At 34.9% G+C, this 19,961-nt stretch overlaps 1 protein-coding gene across 13 annotated transcripts in view; it reads left to right on the top strand.

The window, feature by feature from the left end:
• The first annotated feature begins 307 nt into the window (after positions 1-307).
• pcbp4 (poly(rC) binding protein 4) overlaps positions 308-19,961 on the top strand; it is a 204,275-nt gene continuing 184,621 nt past the window's right edge. For 7 of the 13 annotated variants that reach the window (XM_017353109.4, XM_073936385.1, XM_017353108.4 and 4 more), the window contains exon 1: positions 308-410. The gene's annotated coding sequence lies outside the window, so the exon portion shown is untranslated. 13 annotated transcript variants of the gene reach the window in all.

The raw sequence follows: 19,961 nt of genomic DNA, 5'->3' as shown, positions 1-19,961 counted from the left end.
AAATATGAGTTGTTTGGTATTATAATCCAAGATCATGACATGATCACGCGTTACCAAAATATGAAACCATAAATGTTAGCTGGGTAAAAACAAGATGCAGTGTGTTTTTGTCCTCGGCGTAATGTCGTGCATTGTTGTTCTTTTTAACCCTCGTTTGTCTTTTGTAATTGGATAGGATGGTCCTTGTCTCCTTTAGCCCCCCTTCTCTCTCTCTCTCCCCCTCTCTTTCTCTCTCTCTCTCTCTCTCTCTCTCTCTCTCTCTCTCTCTGTGCGTGTCTCACAGTGACATCGGGGTTTTCGCTCTTACAGTAATCGACTGGCACTGACAATGTGGACATCAGCGGGGAATATATAGTGTATCATCTACATTCGCGTCGTGTTATCAACGCATTGAACTTCATTATTACCAGGTAAGACGGCATTACTACGTCAGATGTGTTATCATGCATCCATACCGTATCCGTGGAGCTTTTGCTGAACGCATCCGATGTTAATCTGCTCCGGTCAGAAGTGAGAGACGGTTCAGACTCGCGCTGTTATTTTCCCGTAGGAAATCGCCGCTGCTGTTGTTATGGCAATAAAAGCGTTTGTTTTACTACTAATGTTAGTTAAACAACTGGCATAGCTCAAAACACTGAAGTTTGATGGGTTGGGGACGTTCAGCGGAGCAATTCACCTCCCAGTTGCAGGTGAAGCGGCGTTTTTAAGCGTAATAGCTGCGATGTAATAGCCTACGCATGTTTTGTGGACGATTGCAAGAGCAAGTTGACTTGTAAATGTAGATTGGCTACTAGTTAATCAGATTAAGACAAACCAAAGTATGAGCTTGAGCAATTCAACACCGACTCGGGATTTACAATTCACATCTCATCTACATTCAAAACAAAGCCTCTCACAATGTTTGTGTAGGTTGACATTAGCGTATTAAAAGTTACGCTAAATAAACGCTATTAAACGTTTTACGCTATTCGAATCAACATTATGATTTCTAAGAGCTCAGAAAGTTCTTTGTACATCATGTGGCATCATTTTGGTGGTCCTAAATGAATTTGGTCGGCATATGCTTGTGGTCTGGACTGAAGTTCATAGATACAATTAGTGGCCGGATGCCATGTGTCTGGGTGATCACTCCTTCTGGACATCTGATTTGATTTCGGATGCTCTGATTGATTAGGTTGACCGAGAGCCGAACCCCTGCAATTAGTGCAAATAGTAATTAGCTTGGGTCACTGACTGAATGACTGAGCATCTTTGTTATTGAACTCGTGCAGAATGAATGCAAACTATCGTACAGAATCAAACCCTTTTGTCTTTAAACTCTTAGCACTAATCTCTAATCAATCATTGGATGTTTTTTTTTTCCAGAAGTAATTAATTTTTCTCCTGTCATTCTAAGCAAATATGAGGGTGAGATTGAATGACTTTGCATATTTGTATTCAAACTCAGATTGGAGAATATTTTGGTCATTTGAGGACCAAAATTAGGGCTTGTTTCCAATTTATAGGGCTGAATTAAGAGTTGGTGCCATATTTCTATCTATCTATCTATCTATCTATCTATCTATCTATCTATCTATCTATCTATCTATCTATCTATCTATCTATCTATCTGTCTATCTGTCTGTCTGTCTGTCTGTCTGTCTGTCTATCCGTCTATCCGTCTATCCATCTATCCATCTATCTATCTATCTATCTATCTATCTATCTATCTATCTATCTATCTATCTATCTATCTATCTATCTATCTATCTATCTATCTATCTATCTAATGTAAGTCCACATTTTGGGACCACTTGGAAATCTTTGGTTTTACTGGATTTGTTGTGGGTTTGAGCAAAATAATATTGTGTTATATTTTATAAAGGTCTGTACAAACTCTTTCACATTTCTAATCATTTTTATTTCTCTCCCTGAAAATGGCAACTGGTCAGAATAGCAATAGAATACATATTAGAAAGGTCAACAAAACGTTGGTATCGTGTTGTCTAAAAATTTATATGGCATTTAAAAAGGAAAATAAATTAAAAGAAAATTCTAATGACAACCGTTTTATTCAGTAGCTTATGCAAATAGTAAATAAATAAATAAGTAAAAAGAAGAGTAATTTCCACTCAGAAATTGCAAAATTTGACAAACGATAACAAAGAAATGTCATTTGTAGAATAATACACTTAATTATCCATTTAAGTTGTTGTCCGTCACGTGGCAATGAAGTAAAGGCTTGTCTGCGCTGTCCGAATGAAAACCTTCATTGTTTTCGTGGCATTTTCTGCTAAACTGTTTGGCATGTGAGCTGCTAATTCTTGTTCTCTGAATCTCTGAATGGAGATCTTTGTTGCTGTTCTTTTTGCCTCTCTCTCTCTGCAAACTAGCTTTGAAGTGAACTTTTAGGATATTAATAGGGTGAACTGGAGCGTGTCTGTCTGTCTGTCTGTCTGTCTGTCTGTCTGTCCGTCTGTCTATCATCTGTTGTTTTAATTTTTGTTGTTATTCTATCCATCAAATCTTGTATCATTTTTTCACATTCTGTTTATGCTATGTTTTACTATATAATTTGGATCCATAGTATAATGACATTATTAGCTCAGCAAAAAAATAATACAATATCAAAATGCAAAATTAAAATAGCTGGCATTTCCATTTAATGTTGGGCTGCATGATATTGCAAAATTTGATATTGCAATATTTAATTTTTCTGCAATAAATATTGCGATAGCAATACAGTTTCATGAGATAGTATGAATAGCACTATTTGGTGTTTTTTAGGGAGTCTAACAGTATTGAGGTAAAGAAAGTTAATAATCACAAATAAAAAAATGCTTTTCTTACTTGGTTTTGCTTTATTTTTTATCCAAATATCAAACAAATATTTTAAAAAAATATTGTTTTGTTTTCAACATCAGAAGAATTGTCAAAATTTAGAGTTAAATGAGCTAAAGTAACTAAATAATCTTGTTTTCGCTTTGAAACGTAGATATTTGGACTAGACACAAAAAAAAACTTTTAAGTAAAATTTATTTATAAATCATATAAATTCCATATAAATACAGTGAATAAATGCAATTCTGTAGCTCCTGGTCAACTATAATTCGACTCAACATGGCATATATTGCGATGCTACTATTGCGAATGTGCACACTGCGATATCAACAATGAAATGAAATATTGTGCAATGCATTCAAAACAAAATTATGTTTGAGTAAATGTAAGTGTAACAATTAGGGACAATTAAAATGTTTTATGATTGATCCACTTAGATTTGTACAATCAATCAAGTTAACCTAATCAATTTGTGTTGGTAAACCAAGAAAGAATTGTCTATCTATCTATCTATCTGTCTATCTATCTGTCTGTCTGTCTGTCTGTCTGTCTGTCTGTCTGTCTGTCTGTATGATCGTCCGTCCGTCCGTCCGTCCATCTCTCCGTCATAATATTATGTTTTACCACATAATTTGGATCCAAAGTTTGATAACATTATTAGCTTTGCCAAAAAATAAAAAAAAATAGCTGGTATTACCATTTAATGTTGGGCTGCATGAAATTGGAAAATCTGATATTGCAATATTTTTTTTTTAAATCTACACAGTGTCACCAGATAGTTTGGATAGCATTATTTGATAATTTTTGGGCGAGTCTAACAGTATTCAGATACAGAAATTGAATAAGCACAACGCAAAAAAAAAAGCTTTTCTTACTTTATTTGGTTTTGTTTCTATTCCAAATATTAAAAAAAAAATGTTTTTAAAATTATTGTTTTGTTTTCAACTTTAAAACGTCCAAATTAAGAGCTAAAATGAACTAAAGTATCTAAATTATCTTGTTTTCACTTTGAAACGTAGATATTTGGACTAGAAAAAAGACAAACTTTTAAGTGAGATTTTTTTCATAAATCATGTAAATTCCAAATGCATTCTATAAATACAATTCTGTTGCTCCTGGTCAGCTATAATTCGACTCAACATTGCATAAATTGTGATGTTAATATTGCTAATGCGCACATTGCCATGATGAAATGATATATTGTGCAATGCATTCAATACAAAAGTATGTTTGAGTAAATGTAAGTGTAACAATTGGGAACAACTTAAATGTTTTATGATTGATCCACTTAAATTTGTAAAATCAGTCAGGTTAACTTAATCGGTTTGTGTTGGTAAACTAAGAAAGAATTGACTATCTATCTATCTATCTATCTATCTATCTATCTATCTATCTGTCTGTCTGTCTGTCTGTCTGTCTGTCTGTCTGTCTGTCTGTCTGTCTGTCTGTCTGTCTGTCTGTCTGTCTGTCTGTCTGTCTATCTATCTATCTATCTACCTACCTACCTACCTACCTACCCGTCCGTCCGTCCGTCCATCCATCCATTCATTCATTCATTCATCCATCCATCCATCCATCTATCCACCCGTCTGTCTGTCTGTCTGTCTGTCTGTCTATCTATCTATCTATCAATCAACTGTCTGTATGTCTGTCTGTCTGTCTGTCATATAAAACCATATCAAGACTTATAAACTTCATTCATTATCATTCGGAAAGTAAATTTAATGCGATTAATTTCATTTTGGGCCAAACTTTAATTAGCAGAATTAATTAAGATCATATATTTTATTTAATTAGCAGTTTGCTAAACATTTTATTCAGTGGAACGTGATGAATTTTATACATTATCAAAAATAAACATTTGTGTAAGCAGTAAAATAAGTGTCAGCACTGTCATTTTTGGCCATTAAAAGTTTTGACAAATCCACACCAAAGCACATTAGTTTTGCCTCTTTGATGAGGTCTCTCATCAACCCCAACTGATATTTCCCTCAAAACGAGTTTATGGCAAAACAAATTGCCTCTCAGCTTGACGGAAATGAGAGCAAGCGAAAAAAAAAGAAGTGACAAATGCGAAGGAAGAGTGTAAACATCAGACCTCCTCATTGAACTCCAGCATGTTCGGCGGCACCGAACGCACAATAGCAGACAGGCGATTAACTGCGGTTTAATCTGCGCGAGGCACTTTTCTCCTCAACATTCTGATCTGCGCCACTATTTTTAGCCCCACGAAACAAGCTTGCGCTCCTCCAACCCCCTAAAACACTGCAGGCGTCTGGAGGAATCCGGCATTTCAGATAACAGCGTCAGGAGGCTAAGTTTATCAGCGGGACACGCATGTGATTCAGGCAGATTCTGCTTTGTGTCTGCTGTGTGTTTGTTTCACGTCACGAGTTCATCATACTGACATTATCCTGTGTTTAAGGCGAGACGCTGCAGACAAAAGCAGCATTATTTCGTGCATTTTTTGAGATTTTGTCTCTTTTGGCTTTTCATAGTGTTTTTTAGTTGTCTTTTTAAACAGAAAATATCCAACAAACAGTTTTAAGCATTTTTTTATAGCTCTTATTATTTTTTTGTTTATATAATTTAGTTATTATTCTTATTTTTAAAGGCCATTCTCTCAAAACATGAAATCAGTTCATCTGTAACGCCTCAAATTTTATTACTAGTGTGTTTGTTTTTATTGTAATATTATAACTATTTATTAAATTAAGTCATAAATGACTTTCTTTCAGTTTAATACAAATCAAGAAGTTTAGTAGAATGTTCAGGCTGCTCTTTTCTGCTCATAGTATTGGCTTGGTTTGCTAGACCCTAGATTTTATATATTATAATTTTATTATCACAGTTTTTTTTTATTTGCAGATAGTTTTTTAAGACTTTTTAGTCAGTTTTAAAGCGTCTGTCGCTTTATTTTTTATCTAAACCTTTATCGTACTTATTTCATTCTATTTATAGGTCAGACATTATTTCATGCACTTGTATATTTTGAGGTTTTATCCCTTTTGGCTTTCTATGAAGTAGATTTTTCAGAAAAAAAGCCAAAATAAATGTTTAGGTGTTAGTTTATCAATCTGTGTCTGTGATTTTAGTTAAAATTCTTATTTTTAAAGGCCATTTTTGTCAATAAATCAAACCAGTTTGTCGGTACGTTCTCAAATTTTATTAGTTTATATTAGTGTGTTCTTATTTTAGCATAATAAATATTTATAAAATCAGTCATAAATGACTTTTTCCTATGGAATACAAAACAAGACATTTAGCAGAATGTTCAGGCTGCTCTTTTCCACTAGTTATTGTTATAGTTTGCGAGATTCTAGATTTGATATAATATTTATACTATTGCAGTGTTTTTAAATTATATAATAATTATTAGGTGATAGTATTGTTAAGCACTTTAGTCATTTTATTTCTGTATCGCTTTATTTTATTTTAAACTGTATCATATATTTATTTAATTCATTGTTTAAGGCGAGACGCTGCAGACATAATCATCATTTCATGCACTTTTTGAGTTTTTGTCGCTTTTGGCTTTACATAAAGTGATTTTATTTAGTATTTTTTTAAGAAAACCTCCAAAATACACTTTTAAACCTTTGTTTTACAGCTCTTAATAATTTTTATTTATATAATTTAGTTATAATTCTTATTTTTAAAGGCCATTCTCTCAAAATATGATATGTCTATTGGTACAGTCTCAAACTTTATTATTCGTAGTTATTGTATCATAATAAATATTCGTAAAATCAGTCATAAATGACTTTTTCTCTGTGTAATACAAAATAAGATGTTTAGCAGAATGTTCAGGCTGATCTTTTCTACTAGTTATTAGCCTGGTTTGCTAGATTCCAGATTTGATATAATATTTATACTATTGCAGTGTTTTTTTTTTTAAATTATATAGTAATTATTTGGTGATAGTATTGTTAAGCACTTTAGTCATTTTATTTCGGTATCGCTTTATTTTATTTTAAACTTCATCAAACATTTATTTCATTAATTGTTAAGGGCGAGATGCTGCAGACAAAAATCATCATTATTTCTTGCACTTTTTGAGTTTTTGTCACTTTTGGCTTTCCATAAAGGGTTTTTATTTAGTATTTTTTTAAAGAAAACATTCAAAATAATACACTTTTAATCCTATGTTTTACAGCTCGTAATAATTTTTGTTTATATAATTTAGTTATTATTCTTATTTTTAAGGCCAGTTTCTCTAAAAATGAAATAAGTCTATTGGTACAGTCTCAAACTTTATTATTCGTTGTTATTGTATCATAATAAATATTTGTAAAATCAGTCATAAATTAATTTTTCTCTGTGTAATACAAAATAAGATGTTTAGCAGAATGTTCAGGCTGCTCTTTTCCACTAGTTATTAGCCTGGTTTGCTAGATTCCAGATTCGATATATTATTTATACTATTACAGTGTTTTTAAATTATCTAATATTTATTAGGTGATAGTATTGTTAAGCACTAGTCTTTTATTTTATTTCTGTATCGCTTTATTTTAACTGTATCATACATTTATTTCAGTCATTGTTTAAGGCGAGACGCTGCAGACAAAACATCTTCATTTTATGCACTTTTTTGAGATTTTTTTCCTTTTGACTTTCAATAAAGCGTTTTTATTTTGTATTTTTTTATACAGAAACCTCCAAAATACACTTTTAATAGTCGTTTTATAGCACATTATGAACTTTGTGTCTGCATATTTTAGTTATAATTCTTATTCCCAAAGGCCATTTTCAATATGAAATCAGTTGATCAGTATGGTCTCTAATTTTCGTATTACTCAATATTAGTGTGTTCATATTGTAAGATCACAGATGTTTATTAAAATTTGTTATAAATGACTTTCTGTCTGTGTAATACACAATAAGATGTTTAGCAGAATGTTCAGACTGCTTTATTTCCTCCAAAGTTATTAGCCTGGTTTGCTTGCAGATATATTATTTATATTATTACAGGCTTTTTCACTTGTCAATTTTTTAAATGTGGGTGCTTTTAGCTTTCGATAAAGTGGATTTTTCTGAAAAACTCCAAAATAAGAGTCTATTTTAAAAAGCGATTTAAGTTCATCAAAATCGTCTATTTGAGCAGCTCTTACATATACCAAACAAATTTATTTGTGTGGGTTAAAACAGAGGGATTAGTTCTGCATCATTTGCCTGATTATGTACAATATTTTATTTCTGGATTTCACAGTATTGAATCTGAATTATGGGGTGATAAAAAAAGATTTTGTTAAAACCTGTAACATTATGTCAAGGAAAAAGAAAAAGAGACAAGAGTTTAGAACACAAAATGTTCAGATTTTAGCAAATTATTAGCACATATAAATGATTTATTTACAAATGAATATATTTTCATATATTATTAGTGTGTATTATTGTATTATTTAAATATACCATCTTAGAAAAGAAAATGTTTGCAATTCTAAATGTAATCAGTCGATTTAGACAATTACTTGTTGGTTTTGTTGCAAAAACCAAAATAAAACGAGCTAATAACAACAATTTTATGTAGCATATTTATAAAATCAATCATCAATGACTTTCTTTCTAGGCAACAGAAAATAAGACGTTTATTAGAATGTTCAGGCTGCTCTTTCCCATTAATCTGAGTTCTATAGATTGTATATTTATGCTATTAATGCTTGTCCACTAACATGTGAGCATGCTGTAAACCTAAACAGACTTTCAGCCTGCAGTGTCTTACCCTAAAAACATGTCAGATGAGATTTTGACCGCTGGTATCAACAACAACAAAAAAAAAAACATGGCCTTTGGTCTGCAGCGTGACTTCTGTCTGTCAAAACTACTACAAGTTAAACTCTGAGTAAAAGGTACAAAGTTCCGCCACTGTTTGCTTGTTTTTAAACCAGTCTTGGCTGTTTTTATCTGTGGTATATGGACAAGTTACGTTTGACTTCATGTCTCTTTCTAGGAAATGATCAATCTTTTTAGGAGCTTAAAAAACATCCCAGAAATAGAGCAATGTTCCTGTTTTTTAGTGCTTAAAAGTAATACTTGACTTCCTGAATGATTCAAGACTCCATTGTTAAATCATTTAAATCTGTCATAAATAATTAAACATAAAACACTAAAATCTTTAATAAAATATGAAGACTTATTTAGGTTTTAATGATAAGTTTAAAGTGTTCACTATATCTTTTACTTTAAAAAAATAAAAATAAAAACGTTATCTTTAAGGATAGAACAGTGGCTCAGTGGTTAGCACCATCACCTCACAGCAAGAAGGTCGCTGGTTTGAGTCCCGACTGGGTCTATTGACATTTCTGTGTGGAGTTTTCATTTTTTTCAACACATTTTTAAGCATAATAGTTTTAATAACTCATTTGTAATATAATAAATGACAGTACATGGTATTTTACTAAGTATTTTTGTCTAAGATTGAGCTTAAAGTGACATTTAAAAGCTTAATTTGAGCAGGTTAGGGTTATTAGGCAAGTCATTGTATAACAGCGGTTTGTTGTAGAGACGATCCAAAACTAATATTGCTGAAGGGGGCTAATAATATTGACCTTAAAATGGGTTTAAACAATCAAAAACTGCTTTTAATCTAGCCGAAATAAACAAATAAGACTTTCTCCAAAAGTACAAATATAGCAAAATACTGTGAAAATTTCCTTGCACCTTTAATTAGAAAGAACAAACAAATAATAGAAGAATAAATATTTCATATAGGAGTGCTAACAGTTTTGACTTCATCTGTATGTGTTTCAAACAATATGAGGGGGAATAAGTAATGACAAGGCTGGAGTTTTTAGTGAACTGCATCATTAATTAGGGAAAAGACAGCTCATTGACGGACTGATAGTTCAGTATGATGCTGTATGAAGTAAAATAGCTGCGGTGATGACTGTGTTTGTTCCGCCTGTAGCTCAGTTTGTCAGCTCACATGAGGGCATTTGTCTCGTCTGGTACATTTATAGCTAATTCTGCGTATTTTATTTCTGGCACATTGGATTTTCCGGTGACTATTCGTCAGCGCAGCGCTTTATTAGATATTTCAGATCATGCTGTATGCACGGCAAACAAGAATTTTGGTCATTTGTTTTACTATTTCAGTCTACTTTCAATATAGGATTGCTTTTTAATTATTTGATCATTTTAATTGCAGTTATCCCAGAGATGGGTTGCAGCTGGAATGGCATCAGCTGCATAAAAAAAAAAAAAAAACGTGCTGGATAAGTTGGCGGTTCATTCCGCTGTGGAGACCCCGGATTAATAAAGGGACTAAGCCGAAAAGAAAATGAATGAATGACACTTGCAGTTAATGAGTTAAAGGGATCGTTCAACCATAAAACTAATATTCTGTCATCATTTACTCACCATTTATTGTTTCAAACCTTTATGGCGACACAAAGAAGAGATTTTGAAAAATGTTGGAAACATTGGCTTTTTTTATTTAAAACATTATACAACACTTTTCATAATGTATTCTTTCGTGTTCAACAGACAAAAGAAATGCATAAAGATTATAGGAACGACTTCAAGGAGAGTAAACAGTGAGTTCATTTTCATTTTTGTGTGAACTATCCCTTTAATCATTTATTTACTTGTGTAAATGTGTGTAAATTTTATGTTTATTCAGTTTTTAATTAATTTTAGTGATATTATTGACTAAAATGAAAATGTTCATGTGATTTTTTTTACAGTAATATGTTTACCGTAAAACAGTTTACTTATAAAATAATATGTCCTGTCTTTTAGTAGAGATATTATACGAGAGACTTGCTTTGTTTACCAAATAATTGGATCTAGATGGATTTTCATTGTAAACATTAAATAAAAGTAAATATATATATATATATTATTTATTAATGGGTTGCAGCTAGAAGGGCATCCGCTGCGTAAAAAATATGCTGGATGAGTTCGTGGTTCATTCCGCTGTGGCAACCCCTGATTAATAAAGGGACTAAGCTGAAAAGCAAATGAATGAATGGTTTACAATAACAATGCATCCAAAAATGACTAAATAGCGGTTCATGTGACTTTGCAAAGTCTTTGTGAACCATACAATAGTTTTGTGAGGAGTCGACCAACGTTTAAATCATTAAGTGTATAATCTTTCCTCCATTCTTCACTGCATTGCATCAGGCTTGACAACAAATGCCACTGCATCTGAATACACACAAGTGCAAAGAGCCAATTGCAGCTGTGCAAACCCTGTCCTCGTGTTCGTCAAGGGATGTGTGTTGTTTTACAAAGAGCGAACGTTCATTTGTGGCTGAATCTTTCCTTTCATTTGTTTCGCTCATCTCGACTGGCGCTGGCTTGCAGCAGGAAACCCGGTAATTAATCGAAGGACATCGTTAGTCGGAGAGATTCAGGGGGAAAAATATCTCACACTAATTAACATGTGTCTGTGTTTCAATTAACAATGACCTCGATCTTTCAGGAAAGCAGGAAAATAAGGGGCAGCTTGTCGGGAGCTGTGGGCTTGTTTTCGTGCGCGTGAAACAATATGTGCATTCTTACGGTTATGAAAGAGCCGTTCTGTTGGAGATGATTCAGATCAGAATGACTGAGCAATTACTCAATCCTCACTAACTTTAAAGGTCCTGCGAATTTAAAATAAAGCGTGTTAGATGTCGGAGTTTGCATGTTCTCCCCGTGCTGGTGTGAGTATCCTCCAGGTGCTCCGGTTTCCTCCACAGTCCAAACACATGCGCCTTAGGGGAATTGATCAACTAAATAGTGTATGTGTGTGTGTGTGTGGGTGTGTGAATGAGTGTGTATGGGGGTTTTCCAGTACTGGGTTGCAGCTGGAAGGGCATCCGCTAAGTAAAACATATGCCAGAATAGTTGTCGGTTCATTCCACTGTGGCAATCCCTGATAAATAAAGGGACTAATGTCGAGTTCAGACTGTTTGATTTTCAAAGTAGTCGTGTCGATGTTTTCACACTGCATGACTATCTGGGCTAGCGTTTTGTCGCTGCTTTGTTTACACTGCAAGATGGATCGACAACAGGGGCTTTCACATTGCATGACTTTACAATAGGAAGAATCGCCGACAGCTTCTCACAGCCAAAAACACGTAGTATATCTTTTATTATTAACTATATAACGAGAAAGAAGCCTTTATTGGGTTAGAAAATGTATATATTTGCTCACCTGGGTTTGAAGGGAATTAGCAATTTCTCCTCAACTTTCGTTTTTAACTTTCTGTATGAAACGCCAAACAGACACAGGTGCTCCTGTCAAACCTCCACAAATTTTTCCTCCATTTTTGGGTCCAGATAAACCGAAAATGAGCGCTTTTAATAGAGCTGTGAACCTACACTAGTCTCACGGTTCGGTTCGGTTACGATTATCATGCCATCGATTTGGTTCAATTCGATACCTCGGTGCATCACGGTGCATTGACGATGCTTTCCATACACAGTTTTATATTTTCTTCACAGCAACAGCTCTTGTATTAAAGATGTATGAATATATTTATATTTATATAGGCTATTATTTGTAATACAATTTTGTCGTTTAATACAAACAGTCAGATATATAAACTGTAACTTTAAACAAAACGAGCATTAGGCAAATAATATAAACAAATATAAATATCCAGCTCAATTTCTGAACCTTGTCTAGTTCTCTTACACCTCTTTGATTGGTCACACCCTCAACAAAAACGGTTGCGATTGGCTCTTGCGCGCTGCGCTCTTCAGATAAGTGACACTGATGAGCGGTAGGCGGCAGCGGCGATCTCACTGCTGATCTTTGATAGACACGGTGGAGAAAACTCTGCAGACACGCGCTCGTTTCTGTATCCAAACGTAATGCTGTAAAACAGCCGAGAGGAGAAGAAAAGCCACCCCAGCAGGTCAAATGGGCCACTGTGTGTGTGTGTGTGTGTGTGAGAAAGAGAGAGAGACAGAGCGAAAGTGAGAGAGAAAGAGAGAAATGGAGCAGGCTACTTTCATTCTCTCGATCTCAGTGAAATAGGGGCTATTGTTGTATGTCAGTGAAAGACTGATCCAGCAAACACACACAGTGAAATTGTGCACAGTTTATGAGTTTTAAGTAGTTAAAGCGTTGTAAATACTCGCGATCGCCTCCCTCGTGACAGAGCGCATATGAGGTAAATGACGTCAGTAATAACCGGTTATAATTATTACTGAACCGATACCGAATTGTCCGCGGTGCACCGAAGAAACGATTAATTTTGACACCCCTAGCTTTTAACTTCTCCCTCAACCTCTTGCTGGCCTGCAGGTACACACACACTAGACAATTAAAATTAAAATTCTGTTATTTCAGCCACATATTTTAAATAATGTGTCAAAACAAGCAAACTCTAGTTATAAACATTTTTATCATGGAGCGTTTTAAAGCCGTGGTTCATCAGTGCATCGCTTGTATGCCAGCTTGACTAACCAGCTAATTCACATTACTTTGAAACGCTTCTGTGTCCCTGTATCTGTGGTTACACTCCGTAAACAGTGGTGAGTTTGGTGAACTGATGACCTTCACAACCAATCACAGTTATTTTTGTTGAGCACCTGAACACACTGGTGAATCAGCGCTGTTTAAGAACGCGCTTAACAGCACTCAAATGTTAACGGGAAATGGACGTTTTTTAAAATTTCAGTAACGCTCCAATATCATAACAACCGTAGTTCACACTAGCTGAACGTACTGTATCAAACTCTGATGTTAAACAAACCCAGGTACGGACCAAAAGTGCTAGTGTGAAAGCATACTTATAATATCGAATAAAGATATGCTCATTTGAAACCACTTCACTGGCCCTCTAACAGTATATTTAAGCTCTTTTATCAAACAGACAGCGTTGCCTTATTTTCACTAGCAGGTCAAATACGTCACGTTTCTTCTCGAAAGTCATTCTCAGCTTTTTGATTGCAGCCTTGCCAGCTGGCTTTGATACAGATGGGAATTGGAGAGATGGAGGAAAAAGCACGTCTTGATCTAAAAATTGTCAGAGCTCTAAATTGCAGCACCTCACTCCCAAAGAAATATTATCAAAGACGCTGTGGAGAAAGTTGGAAGCACAACATTGACAGTGGGCGAGAAGGAGGGGGCTGGTGTTGTGACATTGATGGGAGAAAGCCTCGACTGAAGCAGATATGAGTGTCAAACAACATGCACGGCAGAGAATCGCTTCTAAGTTTAGATACAGTCTCTAGACAAAAGCAGCAACCTTGACGCTGGATGGGATGGTGGCATAATAGTGAGATATGATATGAGACCCGTATCTCGTTTTGATGTTCATTATTGTTGTGCTTTTTTTCTGAAGCTGAAAAGCACACGAGTAGAAGGATCGGAATCACGACGGGTCTAAGATTTTAGAATGATGAGGGTCAAAGATTATAGAATGATGAGGAGCTAAATATGGTGTAGGTGTTCTGCTCTAAGCACAATAGAACCAAATGTGATAATCCTAACTCACCTAAAAGAGAAAAAGTCTAGCCACATTAACATCTGACTTTTTTAATGGTATTGTGCCTTTTTATAGTGTATGTAAACTTCTGGTTTCAACTGTATTATTACTCCTAGGGCCCTGTCATACACCCGGCGCAGTGTGGCGCAAGGCGTGACTCAGTAGTCTTTTGGTAGTTTCAGCTTGGCGCAAGAGTGGTTTTGAGGCGTTGCGCTACGCTGTTTAAATAGCAAATGCATTAGCGCTCATATGTGCGTCCATAGGCGTTCTGGTCCAAGAAGGAAGGCGTTCTGAGGCGGATCGCTGGCACGTCGCTATTTTGAGAAACTATAATAGATTTTTCATTAGACCAAAACTAACCCGGTCTAAACTCCGGCGCAGAGTTGCACCTCGCTTACTGCTTAATACGCACAAGAGAGCAATTGGCAAATATCTTTACATATGAAAAAATTTAAATATTAAGGATATATAGAGAATATAATAAGAATAGATATAGGATATAAAGGATTAAAATATTACAAAACATATTATTTTCTAGCCTACATAAATATGAAAAACCACTGCTTTTATGTCTTCTTCATCTCGGGAGGCTTTTTCAGTTCATTCATAACAATTTGCTTCTGTATAATGTTATTATTATTAGCAGTATTATTTATTATATCCATATTTATATTTGTTTTATTATAAACAAGCTTAGATATGCCCACCTGTCAGGTTTTAGACCATATGGGGCACAGCATGTGTTTTAGGATATAACTCAGGTTTTTGAGCACATTTTGCTATTATTATTCATTTATTCGTTTGCTGGAAATTAGAACTGAATTTAGAAATAGTTTTGAAACGAATATTTGCGCTTAACAAACAAAAGTATTTATTTATAGACTAATTGATGTCTGTGCGTAAAGGTTTCCCTATCCAAGAGCGAAAGTGAAAGTGATCCATTATCTCTCATTCTCACGCAGTAGATGCTCTGTTTATCTGTTTTCTGTTAAAAAACTGTTAACTGTTAACTGTTTGCTTGTGAAATGCTCATTTTTTCCACTTTGACTTACTTTACGTCCTGTAAATAGCGAATGCGCTCTTGGCCCGACACAGCTGGCTCTTAAAGGGAATGGGAGATGAGACTCTAATTGGTTTATTCTTAAAACACACGTATAACTCATTAAGAAAATAAACTCAACCCTTTTAGACCATGCGCCCAATCGCAAGGCGGATTTCCCGTCCTTAAATTAGCAAAAACGTGTCCTGACACGCCCTGAAAGCGGTTGCACCCTGCGTTTTGCGCTTTGCGCATGGACCGTCAAAATAGAGCCCCTAGACCCAGACATTGGGTTCTGTGACTTATATTATGTTAAAGAGGCGTGACATCTGTGTAATGTGGTGTGCCCGATACAAGTCTTTATTAAACAAATTTCACTAACCCTAATTTTTTAGACGTTCTTCCAGAGTAATATTTGTAAAAGTGACTTTTTATGTTTATTCATATTTAACATGCGTTGACTTCGTTAAATGTCGAGTTAAAGACCAGCGTAAAGGTATACTGCTATCTATGATATTGATTTGTGTAAAATGATGGCTGTTTGTTTCTACGTGGCCTTTTCTTTGGTGGATCAGTATTGTGATGATGTCATAGAAACCATCAAAAAAAAAAAAAAAGGAAGATCCGCAATATTTCAGATGCTTTGCTTAATTTTGCAATAAATTAAGTGACCGCAAAATCCTGGAGGGACTGATTACTGCAATATACAAGCCTACACAAACAACTGTCAAATAGTTTCACTTAGCTGATGATTTATAAAAGCTTGTTTGGCATGCTGTCCCGGGAGAGAGCCCCGAGCTCAAGGGCTCCTCGAGCCCGGGGCTTCCTCCCGTTGGCAGAGCAAGAGGGGAGCCTGAGCTCGGTGGATCTCAGAACTCCCCTGTTGCGGTAGCTAAGGGAACACAAGTGATTAGACAAGCTTGATTGTTATGCATGTTGAATGTCTTTGGATGGTGGGAGGAAACCGGAGAACCCGGGGAAAACCCACCGGTCCTGTGGAACCAGGGCTGGCAGTGTTCTTGCTGTGGGGCTCACAGTACTAACCACTGGGCTGCCGTGCCGCCCAATCAGAGGTAAAGGGGGAGGAGGGGGGTTTCTTCCAAACGAAGATAAAGTGAACTGAAAACTTTGGCTATTTATAGTAGCTTAGGGCTCATGTGATTGGAAGATAGTGATTAGCAAATGCGAGACCGGCCGTGATAAATCATAAGCACGTGATCCTCTCGAAATTAGTTTATGAATAAACTTCACTTATTTATTTGTGTGAAAAACATGATTTTTGTCATGACAAGGTTGACATTTCCATGGAATTGCTCATCCTTACATTTTTTTTTCGATAGTAATTTGGAGGAGTTACTGTAGGTCAGAATAGCAAGACTTTAATTTGTTAACTAATATAAAAAACTCATTTGTTTAGATCAGGGATGGGGAACTTTACTCTTACATGACCTCTGCCCTGTAGGAGGATTATGAAATACACGTATTTATTGCTTTCTATTGGTCTTAAAGACAAAAAGTATGCCCTCCAGGACCAAAGTTGACCATCCCTGGTCTAGATTCTAAGATAACAATCTGAATTGTGAGATACAGACCAACTAAATTACAATTAAAAAGCCAGAATTGGGATAGAAAGTCAATATTACAAGAAAGCAGAATTGTGTGATAGACATTGAATTACAAAGAAAAGGACAGAACTGTTGGATGTAGAATCTGAAATGAATAAAAAATCTACATGAAAATTGAGAAATAAGGGCACAATTATGAAATATGAACTTTGCATTGCATAAAAATGACATTAACACTACATCTCACATGAATATTTTTAAAATCAAACCAAATTGAAGTGCAAATTTCACATCGGTCACATCCTTAACGCAACTTTTTCCTAAATTCACATGAATTGTAAGATGTAGACCTTAAATTACAAGAAAGAAATCTCAGTTGTGAAATATGCACTCTGAATTACAAGAAAAACACAAGAAAGCTGTCAGGATTGTGAGATATAGACTCTGGATTAGGGTAAAAAGTCAAAATTGGAAAATATAGACTCTGGATAATAACAAAGAGTCAGACTTACTAAACAAATACAAGATGAAAAATACAAGTCTCCCAAATACAAGATGATCACAAAAAAAAAAACAGTCGGAATTCAGATATGTAGACCCTAAATTACAATACAAAGACAGAATTGTGGTATGTAGACTCAGAATTACAAGAATAACACAAGAAAGCAGTCAGAATTGTGAGATGTAGACTCTGGATTAGAATAAAAAGTCAAAATTGCAAAAAAAACTGACTATGAATTACACACACAAAAACACTGTTATGAAATAGAGACTCTGTTTTATAAGAAAAACAAAAGAAAACAGCTAGGATTGTGAGATATAAACTCCGAATCAGGATAAAAAAAAGTCAAAATTGCAAAACAGAGACTCTGGAATATAACAAAAAGCCAGAATTATTAAAATACAAAAGTACAAGATGATCTCAAGAAAGTAGTCAGAATTTAGAGATGTAGATCCTGAATTACAACACAAAGACAGAATTGTAAGATATAGACTCAGAATTACAAGAAAAACACAAGAAAGCAGTAAGAATTTTGAGATGTAGACTCTGGATCAGAATAAAAAGTCAAAATTACGAAACATAGAGTTTGGATTATAACAAAAAGCCAGACTTACTAAACAGAGTCTTTAAAATAGAAGATGATCAAGAAAGCGGTCAGAATTCAGAGGTGAAGACCCTAAATTACTGCTAATTGTATTCCTAAATTATTGCAAAGACAGAAGTGCGAGATATGGACAGAGATTTACAAGAAAAATACTAAAAAGCAGTCGGCATGAAAAAAAAAAATCATAAATAATATATATTTAGTCTTCTTTTCTCAGAAATGCAACATTTCTCAGTTTTTTTTTCTGAATTGAGTCAATACATAAGAAATGTATGAAGTTTATAACATAAACTGTTAAATGTTAAAAACAGTTAAAATAAATCATTTGAAATGCTAAACTTGAGTTTATATATTGTGTACATACATTTTAAAAGAATTATGCTGAGCAATAACTGATATATGCATAATATTATATATTATTTTGTCAAATGTACATGTGTACAATATAATAAATCCATTTTAAAGTTAAGCACATGGTGGAATCAAATACAAGATGGCTTGAAAACAAACTCAGCATTAATTTAGTGTGAGAGAAACAACAACAGAAACACTCAGTTGGAGACCCTAATAAAGCCGACGTAATTAATTTCGAACCTGGAGGTTTTCCTGACAACCAACCCAGGCGTCTCCATGGTGATTTTCGAGATATAATCAATCTGACATGTGTATCAAACACCTGTTTTCCCCAAACAGTATGGCTGCCACCTTACATTCTAATCAGCCACAGGGAAAACGCTTGACAAATCACCTTTTTTTTTCTTCTTTTTTTCTAATGCACAATATTTATTTACTATCCACAAATGAGGTAGTTTCTAGAAAAGACAGGCGTGTTTTACCCGGGCACTTTCGCCTTTACATTAAGAGGGAAATCTCCAGTTCAATGCTGTTTTCTGAAGTAGTACTTATGAGACAGAAGAGGGGAGGCACCTCTGGACTTTCAGACGCTCGCCGGGAGTCTTGATAGTGGGATAGACGGAAAAGTGTTCATCCGAAAGCACTCTGTATCCTCAAAGGAAATGGCCAAGCGCATGGGGGAAGAGCTGAGATCCTCCATTAGACTGAAAGGTTACAGGTTAATAACTGGCTGTGGAAATAGGATCGGAGAATGAACGCTTTTCTGCCGTTGGAGCTAAGTGAAAATTGCGTCTCATGCAAACATGAGCATATCTAGCGGAAGAGGAATGTGAGGGTTTGTCTCGTCGACTGGAAATTGACCTTATTTATTAATGCGTTCCTGGTCCTGGTTATTGGTTTTCTGAAGCAACTACATTTAAAAGGCTGCAACTTGTGTTGAAAGGCTGGACTTATGCTGCGATGAGTTGAAACAATACAATTCTTACGTGTTTTTGGCACAGTTGAATTGTTTTATGTTGAGCTGCACAATATATCGTTTCATCATCGATATCGCAATGTGCGCATCTGCAATAGTAACATCGCCATACATGCAATGTTGAGTCTGAAATATAGTTGACAAGGAGACCCAGAATTCTATTTAATTCTAACAATTTTTCCCCTGTAGTCCAAATATTTACATTTCAGTGCGAAAACAAGATAATTTCACTCACCCCACTGGCAGATTATTTAACCTATTTTAAGGAATTTGCTTTTAATTTTGACTAATTTCTTCCGAAGGTAAAACAAAACATCTGAGAATGAACGCTTTTTCGAAGTAGGAGCTAGATTAAAATATGAGCATAGATGAAGAGGAGAGTGAGGGTTTGTCTCGTCGACTGGAAATTGACCTTATTTATTAATGCGTTCCTGGTCCTGGTTATTGGTTTTTTGAAGCAACTACATTTAAAATAAAATGACGACTTATGCTGCGATGAGTTGAAACAACACAATTCTTGCGTGTTTTGGCACAATTGAATTGTTTTATGTTGAGCTGCACAATATATCGTTTCATCATCGATATCGCAATGTGCGCATCTGAAATAGTAACATCGCCATACATGCTATGTTGAGTCTGAAATATAGTTGATAAGTAGACCCAGAAGTTTAT

This window comes from Danio rerio, chromosome 22, assembly GCF_049306965.1.
Source record: "Danio rerio strain Tuebingen ecotype United States chromosome 22, GRCz12tu, whole genome shotgun sequence".
Lineage (NCBI taxonomy): Eukaryota > Metazoa > Chordata > Actinopteri > Cypriniformes > Danionidae > Danio > Danio rerio.
Note: the sequence above shows the minus strand (reverse complement) of the source record. Positions and strands in the feature narration are given on the sequence as shown.